The sequence below is a fragment of the Rhipicephalus sanguineus genome, chromosome 9 (assembly GCF_013339695.2).
Source record: "Rhipicephalus sanguineus isolate Rsan-2018 chromosome 9, BIME_Rsan_1.4, whole genome shotgun sequence".
NCBI classification, from domain to species: domain Eukaryota; kingdom Metazoa; phylum Arthropoda; class Arachnida; order Ixodida; family Ixodidae; genus Rhipicephalus; species Rhipicephalus sanguineus.
In genome coordinates, this window is record NC_051184.2 from 57997535 (window position 1) to 58013303 (window position 15769).

The following is a 15769-nucleotide window of genomic DNA, read 5'->3' on the forward strand; positions in this document are numbered from 1 at the left end:
AATTTTATTGACATGAATGCGTCATATAAGTATTTGCGGGAACAGTTACAAGAAAGAACAGGAAAAAATGCGCAGACACGAAAGCAGCACAAACACCACTAACAATCACAGCGGCCATCTGAGCAAGCCACCGCATTCCAAGAAACAGAGCTCCCTATCAGGCAGCGCAAATGACGATTTGCTTGTGCAACCCCCCTTGTCTCGTACCTTCTGTGCTTCCTCAGTAATTATGCGCGCTTGCTCATACTTCGCCTTATCGATAACTGCGGTCCACTGGAAGTGCGGAGTGCACTCATCCGTGCTCACACGCACAGCCAGGAAGTGTTCTTTACGATTACGAATATTGTTGGCATGCTCACTAAGGCGCTCGTTTAGGCATCAGCTCGTCTGGCTCACGTAACATGACCCGCAAGACAAGGTTTTCAGTACACAACGCCTTTCACACAGCCAACAAATTGGGTTATGTCTTTGACGACATACCGCTCCCCGTGTCTCTTTACGGGACAGGTCGTATTTGCTAGCTGGGACAACTTGTCGGGAGCACTGAAAACAAGTTTCACATTTTTGCGTTACCCTACTTTCTTAAGGCAAAGGTACACCGAGTGCATATAGGGTATGACAGCCACTATCTCTCGCTTTTCAGCAGTCATTTGTTATGTGTCGCTATCATTGCCCCTACGTTTCCTCTTTCTGTGGTGGGCCTCTGTTCGAGAAAACAGCAACGGGCGCGGGTACCCTGCTTTTAGACGCTCCGACTGTTCCTGAAGACCAGCTTCCAAGACGTGTTGGCAGGACATCTGCAAGAGGTTCCTGAAACACGACTGGGCAATATCTTGGCTGAACAGGAAATGTTTAGGCCAGTTTACCACTTTTCCAAATTTTTCGCGACAAAAACTGTTATATCTACACTCTTAAAAAAAATGGAGTGACCCTCTCTCCTTTAAGGGAGAAACGGCGATGTCCCCAATGTTCGTCTTCAAATGGAGAAACCGTTCCTCCCTTTTCAATGGAGAAACCGTCAAAATCAAGATGGCTGACGCCAAGCCAGTGAAGCCAGCAATAGATTTAGGCCTAGCGAGCGCATCGATTCTCGACTGATAAAGAGTATGCGGCACTGGCAGTCACAAAAAACGGTCCCGCTGAGCTTAATATCGAACGCTATGACAATAAAATCAAGCAGACAAACCTGTAGTGATGAAAACCTCGCGAAACGGAACGACGGAACTCGTACGTTTCGCTCGGCCAGCGAGACGGCGTTCACTTTAAAAGAGACGGATACTGCAAAGGGGCTCTCACCCGGAGACTGTACGTTACGCTTGCTGTCTTTATTTGTCGAAGCGTCACACGGTGTAGCGACGCTATCCACGCGTTTGTGCCTCCAAAATGTACATTCTGTCGCATCAAAACAATCCCGGCGCAGCAGAGCATAGTTTCGATAGACAGATGTTCAACTTCATATAAGTAGGTGGAGCTATGAGAGCGCCTCGGCCGCGAAGTAGGTGGTAGCTGGCGCCATCTAGAGGGATTAAACAATACTAAAAAAAAAAAAAAGCTGTTTCTGACTGAGGCGGCGTACGCCGATACTGCACACCGCATTTCGGGGAGGTGGGCCCATTCATGGATTACTCAAGGACACCGAAAAGTTGATACGCACATGTTCACTAGGCAGACACAGAGTACGCACATTCAATTCAATACATACACAATTCATTCGCATGTATAAAACCTACAACACAAACAATTCGCTACAGACGCATACGTATAGACGTTTACACATACCCCTCTAAGAAGCGCTGGCCCTTATATAGTCACTGAATTACAGTGGACCATAGTGGCACAAAGATGCGTCATTTTTCTTCAACTCTTTACGATTTCATGGCTGCGTCACAATATACGCCGACATTATTAAATGTTAGCTATGGCTTAGCCAAGCGCACAAGTTAATCTAAAGCCGCATGATAATGAACAATATAAGTACAGAGAGTTGATTAGTTAGTGCGAAAACGACCATATTGTGAACCGTTCATACCATTCCGGCGACATTTTGAAGTAGCGCCATCTTCCGACAGCGGCCACAGATGAAATTTCTCTTCTTATTTCTTTATTTTCAATAGTTACTGTGTGAGGGCGCAACATCGGCAACATAGTTCAGATTCCGTCGCCTTCGTCGCGTCGACTTCGTTGAGTGGTTTGGCGTTAACATCTGTTCACATTCTGTTCATGCGTTGACCACAAGTATGACGATAAGCCATGGATTCTTTCAACTGCTAGCCCTTCAGTGACAATGCTTCTGATGCGGTACGGCCGTCTCATTTGCGTATACGTACGTTACAACGCGGGTCGTGCGAAGAAACAAGACAAGATTGCCTCGCACCGGACGGTGGTCTTTCGAGAGTGATGTCAGTGGCTCTTGGCGTCGCGGCAGCTCGATTACTTGAGTAGAGAAACTGGCGCTACACCGCGCGAATTATGGAAAAGAACGCTACCCACACTACGTGTTCTGTAATATTTCAGTACGCTGTACCTACATGCTGCTCTGCTACTGTTACGTCACGGTATTCGCCTGGCGTGTGAAATTGTGGTCATTGTGCGACAACTGTGTAGTTGTCGTTGTGGCGGTGGTTTGTCTTGCGTTAGATTTGGAATACTCTTTTCACAAAGGTGAGTGAGAGTGTTAGTGATTACCCACTGTGCACAGCTGTCATTAGAAGCGCATTTTGTGTTGAGTTTCGCACGCCAAAGCAAAATCCTGAGAACGAGAGATACATATTGCACGCGTGCATAAGTCGGTCCTAATTCTCAGTGATGGCATGCGTATTCCAAAACGCATGTGATTGAGAATTTTGGCTTAATTCACAGAAGTCATTGACTTATTTTTCAGATATCTGCAATTATGATGCAGGTTAACGTTAAAATGCAGCCACGGCGGCCACATTTCAATGGGGGCGAAAGGCAAAGAACACCCATGTGCTTATGTTCGGGTGCACGTTAAAGAACCCCAGTTGATCGAAGTTAATCCGTAGTCCCACACTACGGCGTGCCTCATAATCATACGGTGGTTTCGACACGTCAAACTCCAGCAATTATATGTTATCGTACTTTCACGCATGTACTGTCCAGTGGTATCACGTTTGCTAAAATGTTGTAAAAATTAACCTTCATGCTTCTTTATATTGCTTGTTGCATTGATAAGTGCTATAAGTGCTGTGTAAAACTAAAAACGCGTGCTCTAGCCAAGTACGTTAACGCCGAAAAAAGTTGAATTATTGGTGTACCGTCGAAGGTGTTCATTAAAACAAGACTGTTTTGTGAAGCGGGACTTACTGTATTTATGACAAGCAGATCGTGCGCAAGCGTATACAAACAACACGAGACACACGGAAGTATGCGGCGCATCGCGCACACGCCGAGCCTATAAAAAAAAAAAGAACTCCACACACGTTACTCAACACATAGAACAAAAACTATGAACGTCACTCGTGTGTTGCTCGCATCAATCCTAGGTACAAGTAATAGGGCTGACGCGCTGGAGTTTTGAGTACTGTGGCGGAGCCTGGTGGCGTGCGCCGAAGTTGCTTGGGTAGTCAAAAATGGACGCCGACCGGCGAGTTACGCAGTTCTCAGTTTCTTTAAGCGTTTTACTTGATTTTGCACCTAGTTTTCAGGCTCAAAAAGTTCTTAAAACGTACGCAGGAACTTATCCGCTATGCCTGCAGAGTCTGACATGTTTGAGGAGCGATCCCTGCTTCAACAAACCGTGCCGAAAGCAGGTGGTCTGGGCGACGGCTCTGAGCAGCGCGCGGTCCCGAAGCGCGGTCGCCGCCGTTATTGTTGCGTGGTTAATTGCCTCGAACATGGGGGTAAGGATCCTAATGTGCGGTTTTACTGGTTCCCCTGAAAGCCGTACGAAGTGGAGCGACGGAACCGCTGGATACATGCCGTCCGACGCGTGAAGTGAGTACGCGAGCAAAACGTGGTTTGCAACGCAACGTGCTGATTACTTTTCGTACGCGCGTGCACGCGTTTATATATGTATATATTCCCTGTGTGCAGTCCAGACGGCACGCCGTGGCTGCCAACGGCGATCACGAGGATATGCAGCCGGCATTTCGTGCGAAACGAGAAAAACGATGCCATGAGTCACCCTGCGTATGTGCCTACGATTTTTCCGGCAGCTTACAGCCGGCTGCTTCCAGCGGCCGGCAGTAAACATTGCGCGCCGTCGCTTCTCGACCGCCACCGCACGCTGACAGAATCTGACGAATTCCATAGAAGCAAATGTTGAAAATTACGACCGTGCATGGGGACTGAATGCGGCAGAAAACGGCACACGAGGCGAATGCGCTCAATCGGGCCGCCGACGGCTAGCCTTCGTCACTGGACCTTTCTTGATTCCGTTTCGTCGTGTAATGCAAATCATGTCGGCTTTCTTAACAGCAATCTTTTCGTTTATGCACTGTCGTTAATCGCGCGAGCATGCCTCGTAAAACTTAACTCGAGTTCAACGTCGTATGAGATTCGCTGCACTTGCAGGTTGCAGCGCGCCGAAATGGTTCCTTCAATCTCCTGCACGTCGTAAACATACTTGACGTTGACGAGCTTCTTGCGTTTACGCAGATTGCTTGGCCTGAAGAACTCAGCCACGCCAGAAACTGGCCGAGATCCAAAGCGCAGCACAACCGACAGCGGCGGCTCCATTGCGCATCTGAGCTTAGTGCTGCATGCGGCCGCCTGTCTGACTACTCGAAACCAAAGAACTTGTCGTAGGGGGCGCTTTTCAGCACCGTTTTCGCAGCGCCGCCTGGGCAGCCAGTCAGGCCTATTGCACGCGACTGGCCGAGATCGGTAGCACTGGATAGTCCGGTCTGAGGCTGCCGAGTGACCGCGAAAGGGCAGCCGCTCTCCGCAGCACGGAATCACGATTGAACTCGGCGTGCGCATGCGCGCGCGCGCAAGTCACGTGGTTGAGGAGAAAAGGAGAAAAGTTTCTCCCTTGGCGCTTGCCGCAAGAGGGCGCGACGAGTAAATCGTCCGCAAAGGAGAAAGTCGCGGCTCCGAAGGAGGAACGGAGCCCGTTGCTCCATTCTCGCTCCCTTTTTTTTTAGAGTGTAGGTCACAGCACAAATTTCTAGTATTAGATCCGAATTTACCCAGGTCTGTGCATTCGCACGCACGAAAGACGGAAGAAATGACTTAATGGTTTTTCTCAATGTAAAGTGCTCGTGACAAAACAGCGAACCCTCACTCATTGTCTAAATGTACAAAGCGCATTTCCTAGTCTATGATGTAAGCAGAAACCTTACCTACAGGCACAACGCTGTTTGTGGACTTACGGCGTGAGAAAATATGCAGAACTTCCGAGGCGCGTCTGCCGCTGTCTAGCGACGGTGCACTCTTCGCGACCATTGCTCAGTTGCCAGTAATTCTCGGTTATCCACCTCTTCTCACTTAGGAACTTGGGGCCTAGACTCAGTCTCTCTGACGACGTCTGACAAAGCTATTTCACCACACGTGTGAACACCTTTCGTGACGCATTGGATCGTAAAAAATTCGAAACGGGGCCTTCAATATTCACCTTGCCATCGATGTTCCACGATATAGTCGATGCGCCCGGTTAACTTTCGCCATCTTTTTTTTGTCCTCGAGGCGACACGAACCTTTTGTAGAAGAGGAAGGTAAAACAGTTCCCTGTACAGCCTGGCTTTGCTTAGCCATTCCACGCTGAATACTTTACACACCCTAGCATAGGTCCGCAAACTCACTCATGAGTCGACTCACTCAGACTCACATACAGTCAGATCAAGCCGTGATTCTGAGTGCGTCCGGGTGAGATTTAGTACGGTGATTTTGAGTCAGAGTAGGTCCGGTTGAGAAAAAATTCAGTGAGTCTGAGTCCGAGTGAATCGGGTTGAGGAAAATTTCGGTGAGTCTGAGTTCGAGGCAGCTCTAAGCGCAAAATGTATTCCTTGAGTAACCCTGAGTGAACTCCACCCGATTTTTCAAGTTGTGTTCCGTATACACAACTCGAATAATACTATCAGCCTTATCTCGCCTCATGTTTATGCTCGCGTCGACTCACACATACTTCAAAACACTAGTGTTCATAAGACAGCTCAACATTTATTTATCAGTGGAGTGAGTTACGGAGGAGCGCACGTGCCGTGCCGCCCCCCCACCCCCGTAAGCTCTTTAACAAGCAGTTCATGATAAAATACCGCGTGTGAGTCATCTCTTTCAATAACAATGTCCCTACTGGATTGCATGTACAATCACATGTACAAAAATCACATGTACAAAAAGCAGTTGTGCAACTTTTGCAAACGCCATGAACGTGCGTTTGCTCTGCTTTTTATATATGTGATTTCTTTTGAGCAGCAGCTGCGAATTCAAACTCGAAAGATGCGGAAGCTGTCGCACGCAATGGTTCATTGCCGAGATAAGTATACGGCAACGAACGCCATGGGCGCGAGCGGCGATAAGGCAGCCACGAGCGAAACGTGGCGAAAACGGAATGCCAAATGAGTGCATTCGACGAGCCGGTCAGGCAGACTGAAAACAGAAATTTACTAGTGAAACCGACGCGTGCTCCATCTATCGTTAACTGCAACAAGCATATCACTTTCAACGATTGGCGGTGCTGACATCAGTCTAAGCGAGCCGAAGCCACGCGTCGGAGCGTTCGAGTTAAAGGTGCTGACGGCTGTACATCTCCCGCGGCGGCAGTGGCAACTTATAAACTGCGATGTATCTGTCGTGGTAGTTACGAAGCACGTACCTACTGCACATATCCGTATACACTTCCTCGAATTACAGCACAAGTGCTCTACCCTGAATTCTTCACAAATGCATCAACGTCTCACCATGGTGTGTTTTACGCAGCGGTCGGACCATCGTTTACCGATGCCGGCATTCTGCATCCCAATGCAAGCATCTTCACTGCAGAAGCTTATGCGATACTTGCGGCCGTTAAACATATTCAGGAATGAAACTACAAAAGGCAGTTATATATACGGATTCCCTGAGTGTGGTAAACGCCTTGAAAACTTTTAAAAAACTTAGAAACCCTATCCTTATTTCACTGTGCTCACTGTTATGCAGAAATACACACTCAAGCACCATGTTGTATGCTGGGTGCCAGGGCACCGCGAGATCGAAGGGAACGTGTTGGCGGACCACCTAGCTGCATGAGCCCACGAAAACGCCGCCGATACACCCATGGCTGTCCCTGCGCTAGATCTGAAGCTTTTCCTTAAACGGATGCTCAGAGCCCATTGGCAGCGCTTATGGCTTAACGAAAAAGAAAGTGAACTACACCTTATAAAACCGCATTTGGGTAATTGGCCACCGACATCTTAAACACGTCGTAAATAAATAGCATTCTGCAGACTCAGAATAGACACACACACAGCACAAACTCATATATTTTGTCCGGTGGCGATCCACCTTTGTGTGACAGATGTGGCGAGCCTCTACCGTCCTTCACATACTAGTGCAATGCACGGAACTACACGCTCAAAGAAACAAGCACTTTCCGTTAATATACCGGCAATAGTTGCCCCTAATTCCGCTATGTTTTTAGGCAGGGAACCACTTTTTAAATGTCAGTCTGTTCTTTAATTCTTCAAATATATCAATAATTTCATCTTTATTTTGCCGGGTAACCCGTAGCGCGGTCTCATAACTGAGGTTGCGGCTGCGGTAGTACTACCAACAAAAAGCACCTACCTCCTTGCCTTTGGCTGCAAAGGCCCTAAGCACGCATTCGTGTTAGTTAAAATATCTCACTTGTAGAAATCATACTCACTGGTCATTTAGCGCACACCCATGGATCACATGACTTGTCACCGTCATAATTTTATGCTATATACACATCTTTCACGCTGCAATACAGCGCGTGATTTTAGGCCTCTATACAGCCGTATTACATTTTACCATCGAAACTCATAAGTCAACTCAAACACCACATCATCAGTCATGGCTCTCTTTGGCCACCCATTGCCCTTGCGCGACAAAACCCCACTAATCATCAACCTCGGTGACGAATTCGGCGACCATCGTGGGCGGGTTGCGGACAGTCCCTGTGATCACTTCTTTTTTAACCCCCTGCACCAGCAGACGGACGTTTTAGTCTTCAGACATCGCAGTGTCGGCCTGGCGGAAAAGTCGTGTCATCTCTTCCGTCAAATTGGTGCCTTTTTCGATTGGTAGCTTTAGCCTGTCTCCAGTAAAGAAGCGGGCCTTTTCTAGAGGACGACGCTCCTGAACGCGTCCAGGAAAGCGGTGCGGACGAGGTCCCAGGCTTGCAGTGAGGACTCTCGATTCTCAAACCAGGTTCTTGACGCGTCTTCCAGGCAGAAGTAGACATGTTAAAGAGGGCGAAACAGTCGTATGTGTCAAACCAGGTTTCCATGTCTTCAAGTTATGAACCACAAAAAATTGGCGACTCCGTAGGTTGCGGTAGCAGAATCGGTGCAGGCAGCACGGGGGCAGTCATCGTCCCTGTTGTCAGGGTCAGGGTCTTTGATTGCCTTGTGTTTTCCGGAAGGAGCCCATGCTCTGGCAGTATTCCCTTCTGTTTGCGGCTAGTTTGACGATCAGGGTTGTACTTCGCGTCGCGTTTTTCACATCTTGGGGCGTCCGGATCAGGGACGAAGTAGCACGTCCACCAGATGTTACGTGGGCGTGACGTTGACGAAGGCAGCAGTCGGCATGTTCGAGAGGAAAATACTTTATTTGGGCGAACCTGTGCCCGGAAAATGAAAGGGCCAGAGTACAAGCAATGAAAGCTGTCCACTCTAATTGCTGGTGGTCGCACGAGTTCCAGAATAAACGCCACTGTTCACGTTTTCGCGCTCAAGCCGAGCATTCTGAAATAATCTGGAAGTTTCCTAGACATTCGCGCGTGGTTTGCGCAAGAGAGTTTGCGCAAGACTAGATATATAAAAATAACAAAATAAGCGCGCGGGGCAATATCTATGCAGGAACGCCGGCAACGCACATTGGTATTTTAAATTCGACAGCGTTAAGAAAAACCGATATCGGCAGCGTTGACTGGACGAATGCAAAGAATGCTTGGTCCCATCAGGAATAGGGCTGAAGTATTTTGCCTGGCAGTCCGATATTTCCCCACAGAGGTGCGCCATGTCTAGAAACTGCTTTGGAAAAACACCCCATGCAGGCATAATGTCGGTGCAACGTCAATAGCGGTCCTAGTGCTGGCTGTCTAATTTTATAACAAAGCAATGAACATGATATATGTACTCCTACGACACAGACGACATCGCAGGCAAACGTCAATTGCGGTTCCAGATTTGCCTTCGCTTTCATAGCTGTCTAATAAACATACCATTTGTATTACCATGATTCCGCAAGCTATAATCAAGCGTTGCTCGGCCACGGAGGAATATGCCAACGAAAGTTACGTATGATATTCACAACATCGCACCATAATGTGCACTTCGCTTCGATAGTACTCACCTCTGTGCTCTAACGTGAGTGCTGACGTTACGTCAAACCGTAAGTTACCTTTGAACGTCAGTGTAGTCGACGTTCCTGGTAAACCCAAGATGTGCACAAAACTACTACCGTTACAAGAAAACGTCGATCCACCTCGTAACGCTTGGCTCAACGCAGGAAAATTCAGGATAGACAATTCCTCGCTGTCTGCTTCCCATGAAACCAATTCCCACATTGCGTGGGATCCACCGAATATTTTTTGCCCTGTTTTTTGAATACGAATAACCAACTAACCCAGTCAGCTGCTGTAAGAAACGCTAGTTTATGCGAATACTGCCGCTCCTGGAGGCGAAGCGGTTTTCGTGCTATCTGTCGCCTGGATAAATGGGGAGGGCACAGTGCGTATATGAGCCGTGTACTCATATCACTAGAAATATCACGCGCCAGCTCTCCCAACCCCGTTCTTGTGATAAAAAAAAGCATGACACATCATCTCCCCCTACGCGCAACACAATATTATTTAGAACTAACAGACAATAATGCCAAGGAAAGTATGGGAGTTGTTATTTGCAATAATTGGGATATATATGTGAAGAAATTAAATTGGATGAATAGATAACTTGCTGCCGGCAGGGACCGAACCTGCGACCTTCGAATAACGCGTCCGATGCCCTACCACTGTGCTACGGCGGCGGTCATCCCTATAAGGTATATATGTGCATTTAAACCTAGGAGTGTTAGCGCCCATCGTAGCCATGGTGGTGAGTGTGGAACACTCTTTTTTGGTGCCTTTTTGCCTTCACGTAGCACGTGACGTCACGTGCTAGTGGCTGGCCCAGTGTGTCCCACCCCCCCGGCTGCACCCCTGCTCGCCATCATGCCTACTAGGGGCGCTGACTAACACTCCTACGTTTACATGCACATATATGCCCCATAAAGTGGACGGGTTGGTAGATTTCAATTGGTAGAGCATTGGATATGTTATTCAAAGGTCGCAGGTTCTGTCCCTGCTAGCAGCAAGTTATCTTTTTGTCCACTTTACTTTCTTCTCATTTACACCATAATTACTACCAAATAACATCCCCTGTACTTTCCTTGGCTGAAGGCACGATTACCACCAAGCGATCAAGGAAGGACATGGCATTATATGTCAATGGTTCCTGACTCATTGCCCAATTGTCGGCAACAACCGCGCAGATGAAGCTGCACGATCGGCTCATGACCAAGACCTGCGGACACAAACACCACTCTTGAGAATGGACGCCGCGCGACGACTGCAAATACTTGCTCGCCATATCAAGTTTCTACAATGGAATAGGCAGGGTATTTTCGCCTGTATTCGAGTGACCCAAATCCGTGCCCTCACGACGCGATGCAACTTTGCTGTGTCGCATGTGGTTCGGCGTAGCAGTTACGAATGCACGTTCGTGTCTCACTGGAACGGCCAGCAGTGTGATGACGCCGTCGACTTATCCCGCAAGAGCGAAGGAACGCGACGGCTCAACCAGAATCGACGCCAGCAGGGAACACAAGCCGTGGTTTCCTGTGCCACTGCGAAACACACTCTTTATTTTCTCCTCTTGAGGTCGCGCTTTCCTATGTTCTTCGCCGACTAAAAGATGGCGCTACAACGGCATTATGTGGCGTTACGTCACACGATGTCACGCCAGAATTTGTGACGTCGTCATGACTCCACATATTTTTGCTATGTGTGACGTCACAGGTGACGTCATCACATGATGATGATTTTTTCTATCGCTCGTTCCCGACGGCGCAGGGCGCGAAACGCCGCCAGCGACGCAGGAATCGGACGGTCATATTTAGTGTTTAGTGAGGCATATAAGGCTTTCGCCTTAATAACGTGAAACTATCTCATGATTTTACCTGATATTCCCTCTTCCTGTACTGTGCGTTGTCAGTGCACGTTGAAGAACACCTTATGGTCAAAACTTCAGGGGCCCTCCACGACGGCGTGCCTCATTATGAATTCGTGGTTTTCTCACGTAAATCCCCAAATGTTATTATTTTTAGTCCTTTATATGGCTGCATTCTCAATGGAAATGCCAATGAGTGGAGTGGAGGAACATTGTTAAGCACTCATGATTCCGTTGGGAGATCAATGGTTAAAATAGACAAGAATATTTTGCTAAAGCTGGGCTAATACGTTGGTATTGCCTTTAGGCTGGAATGTGAACAACGAGACTGCGTGTAAATGCGCAAAGTGTCCTTTTTGCCATCACTAGTAAAAAACCTGTTTATACGTTTCCAGTTACCGCTGCGATGGTGGCTATCCAACCTGTGGTGTTAAAGAAATCGTGAGTATTTTTCTGCGATTTTTTCAAAATCTTTCTCGTAAACATCACATTTCCTTTCCAAGCTGGCAAGCATGCGAGCGCCACGATCTAGCCAATGCAGCTTGAGTCGTTTATTTAATACTACGGCGAAAGCCTTCAATGCCTCATCAAACGCGAAATTTGACCGTCGGCGTCAGCGGGCGTTGGCATCGCCCGTCGGACAAGGGACGGGCGATGCAAAAAATTATCACAACGTAATCACGTCACCATATGACGTCACCATGACGTCCCAGAGCACCAAAGTTTATGACATTATTATGACGCCATCATAACGTCACTGACGTCATGCGACATAATCTCACGTGATCATGTCATGGCATGACATCGTAGCTTGGTCACAAGTGATCCGATCACGGAGGCAATACAAAACCCGGTGAGGTGTTTGCGGTCTTGGAGGCAGTGCAAAATCACGTTAGTTGCCAGAAACTTTTAGAAGTTTGGCGGGTAGTATCAATGTAGTGTCGGTGAAGAAGTTTTTTTCGCCGTCATCTTTCCTTCATGTTTCTTTCTTTGTATATTTGTACATCTTCATTTTCTTTCTTCTATCTCTTTCTATATTGCCCTCTGTCCTCTTTTCTCTCCTCCTTACCCTCACCTATCCTTCCCACCCCTTGCTATGATGTACTGTATGAGGTTATGCTGTGGATTGCCCTCTCACATCCTCATTTCTCTCTTCCTTACACTAACGTTAGTCGTCTTCATCCACACTTCCCTTTCTTATCCCCTTTAAACTAACTACTCAAGGCTATGCCAAGATTACTTTTTTTCCTTTCTTTCCACCCTCACATCACTACTCCTCACTCTGGCTTTCCTTTCCTGCCCACTTGCTGGGTGATTCCATGTAAGTCGAAAAAAGGATTACCGGTCGTCCTTTTAAATTGATTACAAATTTTTGTATATTGTTACCTGATGAATTTAATCTGCAATTCGTTTTGCTACAAAAAAGTTTCTCGTAGCACTGGGCATCAATAATAACGAAGAGGTGCAGTGCAGCGCTTATTTGTTTGGCTGTATTGGCCAACTTTAGTTATGAATTGCAGAAAGTATATTAAAGTTAGGTAGCTCAAATTTATGTAACTGTATATACATGCACGATGTTGCTCGTGGTCAGTTATTTTTTCGTTTTTATGGGTAGTGTAGTAGCTTTTCTAATCTTATCAGCAGTAAAGGGTGTCGGCATTTTATACATGTGGTATCGAAGGTGCCAGCGTTATAGTTGGGGGCCTGGTTAGTTCAAATAGAAAAATTATTGTTCGCATTGCGCGCTCAAGCTCATCAGAGGAGGAGGAGGAATAAACTTTATTATGAACCTGCAATTTAAGTTCCTTGGCCTAGGCCTCCCACGTGGGGACGTCGAGGTCTAGCCTCTTCGCCGCCTCGCGGGCTTGCTGCATGGTCCATAGCTGATCGTCTAAGAAGATTCTAAAGTAATCTGGAAAGTTCCCAGGCATTCGGGCATGCTTTGCGCAAGGCAGGGATGGCTCCACGTTGCCCGCCTCTGAAAAGTATTGGCCCGATACTTAACACAGAAGATGAAAAGGAAAAATTAAAGAATTTACAAGGAAAGAACAATAATAATGAAAGCAAAAAGTAGAGCTATGAGATTAGCTAACGCGTATAAAACTGTTTAAGGCGCACGACATAAGCGACTTCAGGTCATGAATGGCGCCGCAGACAGTTCGTAAGGCCTTTCTGGATGACCTCGCAGTCCGGAGCGCCGAGACGCCGAAGCACCTTGTATACACCGAGGTACCGCGGAAGTTTTTCGCTGAGTCTACGCCGGCGTTTTGGTGTCAAGACTCAGCCATGATCGCCGGGCTAGTATTCCACGACGCGTCATCGAAAATGGTAACGATGACTGTCGGTGGTCTGCTAATTCTTCATGCGTAGCCGGGCGAGTTGTCGGCCTTCTTCGGCGCGCTGAAGGTAGAACGCACCGTCCAGGTTGTCCTCGTCACTGACGGCCAGCAGCATGGAGCCAAGAGTCGTCGAGGGGCTCCTTCCGTAAACTAACTGAAACCCCGCCATGTGCATTGTTTGTTGCTCTGCTGTGCTGTAAGCGAATGTTATGTACGAAATAATTCCGTCGCTTGTCTTGTGCTTGACGTCGACGTACATTGGCTGCATGTCGGTGAGGGTTTTATTTTGCCGCTCGTTGTAGCCATTCGTCTAGGGGTAGTAGGCAGTTGCCCGTCAGTGACTTGTCTGGCTGTATGTCAAGATCGCTTGCGTTAGGTCGTACCTCTGTCAGTGGTGAGGACTTCTGGTGCGTCGTCACGCAGCAGGACGTTCTGAAGTAAGAATTTCACTACTTCGGCGGCACTATATTTAGGCAGGGGCCTGGTGTTGGTGTGGCCGGACAGTTAGGCCGTGTCTACCACGATGAACTTATTACTGGACGTTTACGTCGGAAATATGCCCAGTAAGTCCATCCCGATATGCTGGAACGGCTGTTGAGGTGGTTCGATTGGCGGAAGAATGCCTGCTGGTCTTGCCGGCGGTGTCTTGCGTCGCTGACAGTCTCGGCGAGCCCTTACGTTCCCAGCGAGGTCGGCGGCAGGACGCGACCAGTAGTACTTTTCCTGTACTCTCGCAAGCGTGCGCGAACACCAAGGTGTCCAGCTGTCGGGTCGTCATGTAGAGTCTGGAGAACTTCATGTTCCAATGCTGAAGGCACCACGAGAATGTAGTTTGCTCTGGCCGGCAAGAAGTTCTTCTTTTCAAGAATGTCGTTTTTTTTTAGAACGTCGTTTTTTAAGCAAAACCATGTCAATCCTCATCTAAATACGTTGGATACAACGATGGTCTTGCCTTCTACCTATTCTGCGAGGGTCCTCAGGTCCCGATCACTTCTTTGTTGTTCGACGTAAACATCGACACTGATGAATCCCAGGAAGATATCTTGTCACTTTTATCGTGAGGCGGGGTGTCAACAACTTCGTGGGGCAAACAGTCAGCATCGCAGTGCTTTCGGCCGGACATGTAAACCCCGGTAATGTCAAATTGCTGAAGTCTGAGGCTTCACAGTGGAAGGCGACCTGAACAGTTTTTCAGATTCGCTTGCCAACACAAGGCGCGATGGTCGCTCACAACCTGGAAGAGCCTGCCGTACAAGTAGGGGAGAAACATTGACGTTGCCCAAATGATGGCCAGGCACTCCTTTTCTTTTGTCGGAAAATTTGCTTCCCCCTTAGAGAACGACCAGCTTGCATAACTTATGACCTTTTAAAGTCCATCCTTTCTTTGAACAAGACGATGCCGAGGCCTACACTACTTGCGTCACTGTGGATTTCGGTATGTGCGCTTTCATTGAAATGGGCACGTTTCGGCGGTCACTCAAGACGTCGTTTGAATTTCTGGATGGCTTCTTCTTGGGGCGTTTCTCATTTTAATTCGAGATCTGTCTTCTTTAGGTTAGCAAGTAGCTCGGCATTGTGGGAAAAGTTCTTTACAAAGCGCCTGTAATAGGCACGCAGGCCGAGAATTCGCCCTACCACCTTGTCACCGGGTGGCGGGAATGTAGCGAGGACAGCGGTCTTCAGGAAGTCGGGGCGCACTCCAACCCAGATCACGACATGTCATAGGAAGAGAAACTCTTCCTATGCAAATCGCCATTTTCCGGCTGCAGTGTGAGCCCCGAAGACTTGATTGCTTGAGGACTGCTCCAACGCGCCAGAGGTGATCGTCAAAACTAGATGCGAAGGTGACGTCATCCAAATAGAAAGAGAAGTCTGCCACTTCAAGCCTACGACCAGGAAGATCACGCGTTGGAACGCCGCAGGTGCCGAGCTAAGTCCAAACGGCAGAACCTTAAATTCGAACAGGCTGTCTGGCGTGATGAAGGCGGTTTTCTCTCAATTCCTTTCGTCGACTTCAATTTACTAGTAGCCATTCATGAAGTCAATCGACGAGATATGCCTTGCGTCTCACAGCCGGTGCAATGTGTCGCCTACCTGTGC

General features: G+C 48.0%; 1 long non-coding RNA gene across 2 annotated transcripts in view; it reads left to right on the forward strand.

Annotated features, from left to right (window-relative positions):
* LOC125759832 (uncharacterized) overlaps positions 1–15769 on the forward strand; it is an 84061-nt gene that overhangs the window by 57733 nt on the left and 10559 nt on the right. The window contains exon 1 of one of the 2 annotated variants that reach the window (XR_007417538.1): positions 11724–11771. The exons of the other annotated variant lie outside the window; for it this stretch is intronic. This is a non-coding gene — a long non-coding RNA (uncharacterized LOC125759832). Of the gene's footprint in view, positions 1–11723; positions 11772–15769 lie in introns of those variants that run through there. 2 annotated transcript variants of the gene reach the window in all.